The 10,409-nt window shown below is 28.7% G+C and overlaps 1 pseudogene; it reads left to right on the top strand.

The window, feature by feature from the left end:
• Nucleotides 1-257: 257 nt before the first annotated feature.
• On the top strand, nucleotides 258-10,085 carry LOC138340488 (uncharacterized; annotated as a pseudogene).
• Nucleotides 10,086-10,409: the final 324 nt, after the last annotated feature.

Here is a 10,409-nt window from a genome sequence, read left to right as displayed (position 1 = left end):
ATACGATATCCAGTCATCTTCACCTCAACAAACAAGTCCACTGTATGACGATCCACGTTAATTATTCACAACTTAGTACTTTAATATTTTTTTTCATGCATTAGTAGTTATTCAATGTTTCATTTTAATAATGTTTACTACTATTTTACAAATTAATTTCTACATGACTGGCTATACATGAGAACTAGTATATATAAGTGGGACATAGGCCCAGTGTCGTGCCCACATCTTTGATTTTCTTCTAAAGGTCCCTCAGCATGGTTCAAGGTAAATTATCAGTAGCTGCATTATCGAATGTTTCGAGTGAACGGACATCTCAAAAGAAGAACTTAGTAAAGAAACAAAACGAAAGCTTACTTCTTTCTCCGTGGTCAGGTCCGATACGCGATTCAGCTTCATTTTCTCTCTGTTACTGATCTTGTTGAGTGTTCCACTATTCTGTGGATAGTGTTACAAAATACCCTGTTGATGCAATCGTTGTTTGCAACTGAAACTCATGAGATTTGTTGTAATAAGTAAATTTAATATGCATCAAAGCAAAAGTTTGAGATAAATAAATAATTGGCATAATATATAAACAAGTTTTAACTTGGTCTCGATTAATATCTATGTCCTCTACTTTATGAGTATATAAGTAGATAAATAAATTTGTATAAAATTGAACTAATAAGCACATTTGTCCATGTTTACATCCTACATGACAATTTTGTGTCCAATGTAACGTCTTATTTGTATTATGTCTAGTAGGACGCATATGTTTACTTATTGAATTTTATACGAGTCCAATTCCTCATTTTTGCACTTCATGAAGTGTGAAGATGAATCATCCAAATTTCAGCAGCCTAGTAAGTGTATTTGTTTTGGTGAAGATCTAACCACTTAATACCTCTAAAAGCATCTGGTATAGAGTCTGAAAATTATTCAGACTTGTTTAGTGATCTTCATGTTCCTTAATATTCAATTCTAATTATTAGAAATTAGGTAATTTATCCATACTTCGTGTGGGCATAAATAATCTCATCAAGCCTTTGAATATTCTTTTTGGTATTCGATTGTTATAAGAAAAAAGAGAGTAAATTTTAGTAGGTTTAAAAATATTTCAACAAAAATTCAATGATTTAACATTATTACATCTTTCAAGAATTGTAAATATATAATAACTGACTAAAAATATCTTGAAATTTTATCATTTTTATCTTTAAATAAAATCATCAATCCCTCATCTAACAATTTTCTCTCTACTCTCTACTCTCAATTCATAAATCCGCTTCCACCCCCCCCCCCATTGGTATCAGAGCTAGTTAATTTAATAACTATGGAAAACAAATCAACTATGACAGATGATCTACAAGAACAGGTATACCATTTTATATTTATGAGTAGCTAAATTAATTTATTCCTAAAAATCTCTTGTTAATTATAATTGTTTATCATGTTTGAATAATGTTATAATAACCATCTTTAGAAAGTTTGCTACAGAAATATTCTTCGAACAAGTATGCCCAGACTATGCCATCCTAAGGTTGAAACCGGTAGGCAGAGAAGGCCGTTTAGGGGAGTAAACAAAGTTGAGGCGCTGTTAGGGTAACTAATCAAAGAAGAAAGCTGTAGTAGTGACCAGATGAGATGATTATTAAATTATTATTTTTGCATAATAAACAAGTATAATTTATTAAGAGGTTGGAAGGAATAAAATTTTAGTGAAAACTGAAAATAATAAAAAATGGAAACATACCTATTAGACGATAATGTTGATTATAAGATATTACTACTCTATATACTAAAAAATTTGAATACTGATATAAAAAGAGAAATTTATAATAAATTATTAACATATGAGATAATAGAAATAACAACCCAAGGTTGGACTGAGTTAACCATACAAAGTATACAAGATGAGCTTTATTATGACATGCATGATTTATATGATGATTTAGATATTGAAAATTAAATATGACTGAATATTGGCTAAGGCGATATGGTAGGAATTACAGGTTAAAAAAGATTAGATATCCAGATAAATTAAGTAGGCTTTTTAAAATATTATATAAAAAGTTATGATGAATAAAAATAAAAATACTAAAATAAAAAGAACTAAGATAGATAAAAAGATAAGAAAAATATGGAAAAAACTAAGATCTTTATATATAGAATATGAACTATCACAACTAGTCAAAACAGATAATGATAGAAAAAATCAATTGATAAACATAATTTCAAAAATAGAATATAAATATGTCTGCTATTTGAAAAAACAGTATGAACAGAGAAATCTATAAACAACAATTAATAGAAGAAATAATGGAAATAATGGTTGAAAAAGAACAAGAATTACAACATAGAAAAAGAAGATTAGAAGAAAACATATTAGCAGGAGTATGTAATAAATCAATACTAGCACAAAGAAAAGATATATTAATATTAGAATTAGAATTAGATTGTCTTGAATATGAATTACAACATAATATAATACATAGATCATAATGAACAAAGAGGAATTTGCAGTAGACGAAAAAACATATGAAAACCAAGACGGAATGATAATAAAAATAGTATTTTCAAATTTAGGAAGAAGATACAAGAAAATAGGAAATAACTTATATTTAATGCTAGAAAAAGAAACAGCAAAATTAGAAGATAGTTTAACAGCTATGGTAAGAATAACAAAAGAAAATGAAGAAATAGATAAATCAAGAGAAATTGAAAAAATAAAAACACAAGCAAAACAAGAAGTACAAAATTTAGAAGAAATAAAAAATACAAGAATAAGTGAATTAGAAAAAGAATTAGTTAGGTTAAAATTATTATATGAAAATAAACAAAAAGAAAAAGATAAAGAGCTAGAATTAACAAATGAAATAAAACAAATGGAACAAAAACTAAATGAAGATCTAAATGAAGATATTGAAGTAAACGAAATAGATGGAAATGAAAATGACCAACAATCAGAAATAAGTGATATAAGTGAAACATATACAGAAATTCTAGAACAGATAAATAAACCGAAAAAATTAGAGATAAACACAGGAGATATGAATAGACCTAGTACGTCAAGAGTTAAAACCCCAGATAATAGTCCCAGAAATAGTCCTAGAGTTAGTCCTAGGAGAACACCACCAACTTATTATACAGAAAGCTATCAACAATCAGACAGAAATAATGCAATATGGAACAGTAGACTAAATAAAAATTGGACACCTAAACCAGCAAATGAACAATACAATTTCTTAGATTTAGATTGTGTCGCAGATATAAATAAAGCAATATTGTTATGGATAGGAAATATGTCTAAACAGTTAATAGATAATAAAATAGAAACAGCGAAAACACCAAGATACGTAGAAAGAACATTCGTAGGAACAACAAAATTATGGATAGAAAATCTACCCTTGGAAAGTTTAGAAGTACTTAGGAATGATAAAAAAAATGGATGGATCCGCATCAGCAACAAATATAGATATACTAGATAAATATGAATCAGCAATAAGAAATGAATTTGGAGGCATGACTACAGATATAAGAGAACAAAATAGAGAAAAAATAATAAATAGACAACTTATGACAAAATTAGCTATATGTAAAATGTGTTACTTAGAAGAATATACTTGCGCATTTAAAGAATATTATTACAAAGCTAAATACAATTTAGACGAAGCAAAAGAAATAAGAAAACAATATTATACAAAATTACCAGAACCATTTAGTACAAACGTAATAAAGGATTGGAATAATGAAGGAATGGTAGATACTTTAGGATCTAGAATAAAAATTTTAAATCAATGGTTCATACAACTATGTGAAAACCAAAAAGAAAAATTAAAAATGGAAAAAGTACTAAATAAAAATTTATCATGTTGCAAAAATAAAATGGAACCACAATTTGGATGCACAACTAAAAAACAAAAATCTAAAAGATATAAAAATTATAGAAAAAAGAAATCTATATATAAATATAAACAACCAAGACGAAGGTATTATGTAAAAAACGATAAAATAAAAAGACCATACAGACCAAAAAGAAAGATATCCCAATGTACTTGTTATAATTGTGGAAAAATAGGACACATAGCTAAAGATTGTAAATTACCCAAAAATCCAAAAAGAAAACAAATAGCAGAATTAATTATAGATAATGAAAAATATATGCAAATAGAGTACATAGATTATGAATTAAGTGAAAATGATAGTATATATGAAGTATCAGATATAGAAACTGAGAATGAAGAAGAAAATATTAACATAGATAATAATGAAACAGATGAAGAAATATAATGTCTGAAAATGAAATAAAAATAATATCTAAGGAAGAATATCAAGATGAAGAATCATCAGAACAGAAAATTATATTTGATAATACGGTATTTGAACAAATAAAAGGGAAAGAATTAGATTTAAGTGTTGAAAAAGTATTAGAAATACCTATTTAAGAAATTTGTTTAAAAGACAAAAAGAAGAATACTATGTAGTTAGCCAAAAAGAACATATCATAGATTGCAAATACACAAGAGGAAAAACATATATACCTATAATAAATAAAAGAATGATAAACAAAGAAATACAAGATATAAAAGCTAAAACACCAATAAAATATGTACATTTAGGAGGAACAGAAATATTAATAAAAGCCTACTTTAGAGAAGGAATAGATACACCTATAGAAATATATTTAGCAGATGATAGAATTGTACACCCTATAGAAAAAAGCGTAATTAGTGCAGTAAAAGGAAACTTGATATATCAAAAATTTAAATTTACAATAAGTGCTAATTATACAGTATCATTAACAGATAAAAATATAGATAGATCATTAGTTCTATATTGGAAAATGTCTGGAATAGAACTAGCACCAGGAAGCAAATTATTTACAGCAAGATGTAAAAATTTATATATATTAACAACAAAGCATAAAATAACAGCAAGAAATAAAATTAATAAAATAAAAATAGAAAATCCTTTTGAAAAAATAATTACTGTAATAGACAATAATGACTATAGTTATAAAGAAATTGATATAGAAGAAGATTTAGAGATAGTAAAAGAAAGATTAAGCACTTCAAGTTTACCAAATACATTGACAAGAGCTACCTCATCAAGGATGAGTACATCTAAAAGAAAATATGAAATTCCACAAAGCCTATTAGATAAAGAAGAAATAACACCATATCATTATTTCATCACAGGAATAATAGACCAAAGAAAATATAAAATACTAATAAATACAGGACAAGAAGAAAATTATATAACAAGAGAGTTAGTATTAGAAGAAGAAATTATAAGAACAGGACACACATGCCCTGGACTACCTAGTGAGATAGTAAACACGAATGAAGAAACAACAGAAAAAGAAATAATTATAGGAGGAATACTCTTAATAATACAATTCAAAATATACCAAGGAGATCATAATATTACATTAGGAATAAAATGGTTAGAAAAAGTTAAACCATACAACATAGAAAATGAACAATTAACAATAACTTGTCAAAATAAGAAAATAATTATAAAAAGGACAAAATGATTAATGAAAATATTTATACTTGCAAAAATTATAGTAGAAGGATATTACAACAGATATTATACACCTATGATAGATACAGGAGCAGAAGCGAATATATGTAAATATAATTGCTTACCAGAAGATAAATGGGAAAAATTAAAAACACCTATGGTAGTAACGGGATTTAACAATGAAGGAAGTATGATTAAATACAAAGCAAAAAATATAAAAATACAAATATGGGATAAAATACTAACAATAGAAGAAATGTATAATTTTGAATTTACTACAAAAGATATGTTATTAGGAATGCCATTTCTAGATAGATATTATCCACACATAATAACAAAAACATATTGGTGGCTTACTACACCATGCGGAAATAAGATAGGAGCAAAAAGAGTAAATAATAAACAACGAAAAACTATGGAATGGATAAAAGGAAGTGAAAAGATAAACCAAGAAATGGAAAATATAAATAATAAACAAATAACGCAATTAGAAATTATTATATTTGCCATAGACAAAGTCAAGTTAATTAATGAACAAATAGAACAATTATATAGTGAAGATCCATTTCAAGGATGGGAAAAACATAAGACAAAAGTAAAAGTTGAATTAATAGATGAAAATAGTATAATAACACAGAAACCATTAAAATATAACTTTGATGATCTAGAAGAATTTAAAATACATATAAATGAATTGTTAGAAAATAATTACATACAAAAAAGCAATAGTAAACATACAAGTCCAGCATTTATAGTAATAAAACATAGTGAACAAAAAAGAGGTAAAAGTAGAATGGTCATAGATTATCGTAATCTAAATGCTAAAACCAAAACATACAATTATCCAATACCAAACAAAATACTAAAAATAAGACAAATACAAGGATATAATTATTTCAGTAAATTTGACTGCAAATCAGGATTTTACCACCTAAAACTAGAAGAAGAATCTAAACAATTAACAGCATTCACAGTATCACAAGGTTTCTATGAATGGAATGTTTTACCTTTTGGATATAAAAATGCACCAGGTAGATTCCAACATTTTATGGATAACTGTTTTAACCAGCTAGAAAACTGTATTGTATATATAGATGACATATTGTTATATTCTAGAACACAAGATGAACATATAAGATTATTGGAAAAATTTATACATATAGTAAAAAATGCAGGTATAAGTCTGAGTAAAAGAAAAGCAGAAATTATGAAATCACAAATAGAATTTCTAGGAATACAAATAGATAAAAATGGAATAAAAATGCAAACACATATAGTACAAAAAATAATTACTATTGATGAAAATATAGATACAAAAGAGAAATTACAATCCTTTCTAGGATTAGTAAATCAGGTAAGAGAATATATACCAAAATTAGCAGAACATCTAAAACCATTACATAAAAAACTTAAAAAAGATGTAGAATATCATTTTGATGATAAAGATAAAAAACATATAAGAAATATTAAGAATTTATGTAAAAAACTACCAAAACTATATTTTCCTGATGAAAATAAAATATTTACTTATATTGTCGAAACAGATTCAAGTGATCATAGCTATGGAGGAGTTTTAAAATACAAATATGAAAAAGAAAAAATAGAACACCATTGTAGATATTATTCAGGATCTTATACAGAAGCACAAATAAAATGGGAAATAAATAGAAAAGAATTATTCGCATTATATAAATGTTTATTAGCATTTGAACCATATATTGTTTACAATAAATTTATTGTAAGAACAGATAACACAAGTAAAATGGTGGATAACGAAAAAATTAGATGATTCAGTTACAACAAAAGAAATAAGGAGACTAGTATTAAACATACTAAATTTTACATTTACAATTGAGGTAATAAAAACTGACAAAAATATAATTGCAGACTATTTATCAAGACAGAGTTACACAGCCAGGACAAGATAATGTTATGGAAAACATACTCAAAACCCTAACTACACTTTGTATAAAAGTGGACAGTATGGGATTGAGAATTCAAAAGCTAGAAGAAAAGGAAGAATCTACAAGTTAGCAGCATGACTCTAAAAATGCGGAGCTACGTCGTTCGGCAGACGGTAAAAAGCCAGAACTAGAAGGAGACGTTGGGAAACTCCATAAAACCCATGACAATGTTTGTTTAAATGCAGCTACAGCAAGCACATCTACAACAAAAGGAGCCAGTGGAATAAGATATACAAATTTAAATATGAACAAAATCTTCGATAAACCATTTATTCCAAAGAACCAAAAAGACTCATTATTTATACCACCACAAATACATACTTACTCAGAAAGTTTAAACCAAGACAAAAAAGCCTACAACCACATAACCCGCTCATATATTGAAAACCTTTATAAAATCCAAAACTATTTAAACTCAACACCTAGATCTCCAACTACCAAAGACCCTAATACTGATTTTATAACACAAAAGCTACAAGGATATAATAAGTTAATAGCACAACCAGGCACCAATGCAAATCTAGTAAAAACATGTTATAGTTATGGATTACTTAATACAGTTTATACCCAAACAGGAGATGAAATATCTACCATACCAGAGCTATACAAAGCCTTTATGAACTATAAAAGAATTACTAAAGGAACATTGTTTTATATAAAGTTTTATTCAGCACCAGCAGAGATATTATTTGATGAGATAAAACCAATTATACAAGTTATAAAAAATTGGTTTGACCAGAGATATGATAATCCCAGAAGATATCGGAATACAACAAGAAATACAAAAGATTGAGATACCAGAATTCTACGCCAACAAAAGAGTTATAGGAATAGCAACTATCCTAAATGAACTAACTAACAATTATTTAAACGGAAATTCAGTATGGAGCTATTATGTACGAGAGCAAGTTATGATATATTCAAATTCTAAAGAAATCAGAGAACAAGATATGGAAGAAATACGCCAATGGATACTTAGTCTACTCAAGCCAGAGCAAAAACCAACAACAAGAGCATTAAGGAGAGGGTTTATTTCGGAAGAATTATTGACCAGATATTGCAAAATTATTGGACAAAAATACCCCGACCATATATGTTCAAAATGTCAAGGAGAAGATAATGTCATACCAGACGTTCAAATCGAATAATAAAAAAAAACAAAAAAAAAAGTATTTGTATTTTGTATTTTGTTAAAATTTTGTGTCGGCTGAATATCAGCCATATGTAGAAAGTAATAATTTTTATTTTTGTCGTGTTGTGTCGGCTGATTGTAAAAGTCATAAAGAAAATAGTGTGTATGTCGGGCATAAATAAAGAAGAGGCTATTATGTAAAGTAGTAATAGTAAGTATTTTGTTTTCTTGTGTCGGCCGAATATAAAAAGGCCAAGTGTAAAGTATGTGTCGGCCAGGTTTGGCCAAAAGTCTGTAAATTTTGTGTATAAATAGAGGGTTTCCCCTCATAAATAAAATCATCAATCCCTCATCTAACAATTTTCTCTCTACTCTCTACTCTCAATTCATAAATCCGCTTCCACCCCCCCCCCCCCCCATTGGTATCAAAGCTAGTTAATTTAATAACAATGGAAAACAAATCAACTATGACAGATGATCTACAAGAACAGGTATACCATTTTATATTTATGAGTAGCTAAATTAATTTATTCCTAAAAATCTCTTGTTAATTATAATTGTTTATCATGTTTTTACATGGTTGATCATAATAATATATTAATATATGTTTGATATATCAAACTGTCACGACCCAAAAATGGGTGTGATGGCACTCGTCTTATCCCACCAAGACAAGTCAGCCTAAAACCCAATATCTAACAAAGTGCGGAAGTAAATGACAAACCAACAACAATTTCTAGTATGAAACCAAGTCATATTAATTCAATCCCCAAAACCAGGTTGTCACGTGCACAAGCCTCTAATGTAAACATTAGAATTGAAACAAAATAGAAGTCTAACATGAAGTTGTCTTTCAAGTAAAAACAAAGTCATAAACTGGAGTAGGAAAGTTCGCTGAGATGACAAGCATCTACCTCACAATCCTCCACAAGATGCCTCGGAAACGAAGAGAATGAAAAGTATCACAAAAATCCGGGCTCGTGACCTACAAAAATTTGTAGAAGCAAGGGGTGAGTACCAAACCACGCGGTACCCAACAAGCAAACCTCTAAACACAAGTTAAGTGAACAAAATACGGGCACTTCTTACACCATATCTAAACCTCCACGCCACAGTCTAATAGTTTACAGTTTACCAAACACACAACTCAATAACCACACTCTATCAGTTTACACATTCTCAATAACAACTCAATATTCAACAGTCACCAGCTTCACAGGGAAACACTCACAAGATCAACAAAACACATGTTCAAGTTCATCAATAATAAAATGTGTAATGCCATGAGATGCAATGTCAAGTATAGTGATGCATGTCTTCCCTAACGATACACACCCGCTGTCTCTCAGCCCGGGACCCATGGGGGACATATCTGTCCATGCATCTGTCGCGGCGCACGACACGACCCTCGATAATAGTAACCTTCGCGGCGCGCGATACGTCCCTCGAAATATGATATCCATCGCGGCGCTCGATACGACCCTCGAAATGGTACATCCTCTTACCACAACCATGTTTCAAGTACAATGCAAATTACATGCTCAAATGAAAAATGAGGAGATAACCATTTTGATACCAAAGCTCAATTTACAACAAGGAATACAACACCAACAAATAAGCAACAAGTCTCCAAATCATTCTCAACATCACACAAGAAAATACACGAATTTCATACGCTTAACAAGGGTTTAGAAATCCACTTGCCTCAATCACTCTAATAATCACTCTGGGACTTGAGCCTTCCCTTTCCGTTGAGCTTCCAAATCGATGCAATCTATGCAAGTATATATATTCACAATAAGGTT

The sequence above is a fragment of the Solanum lycopersicum genome, chromosome 12 (genome assembly GCF_036512215.1).
Source record: "Solanum lycopersicum chromosome 12, SLM_r2.1".
NCBI classification, from domain to species: Eukaryota; Viridiplantae; Streptophyta; class Magnoliopsida; order Solanales; family Solanaceae; genus Solanum; species Solanum lycopersicum.
This window is presented reverse-complemented; position numbering and strand designations above follow the sequence as displayed.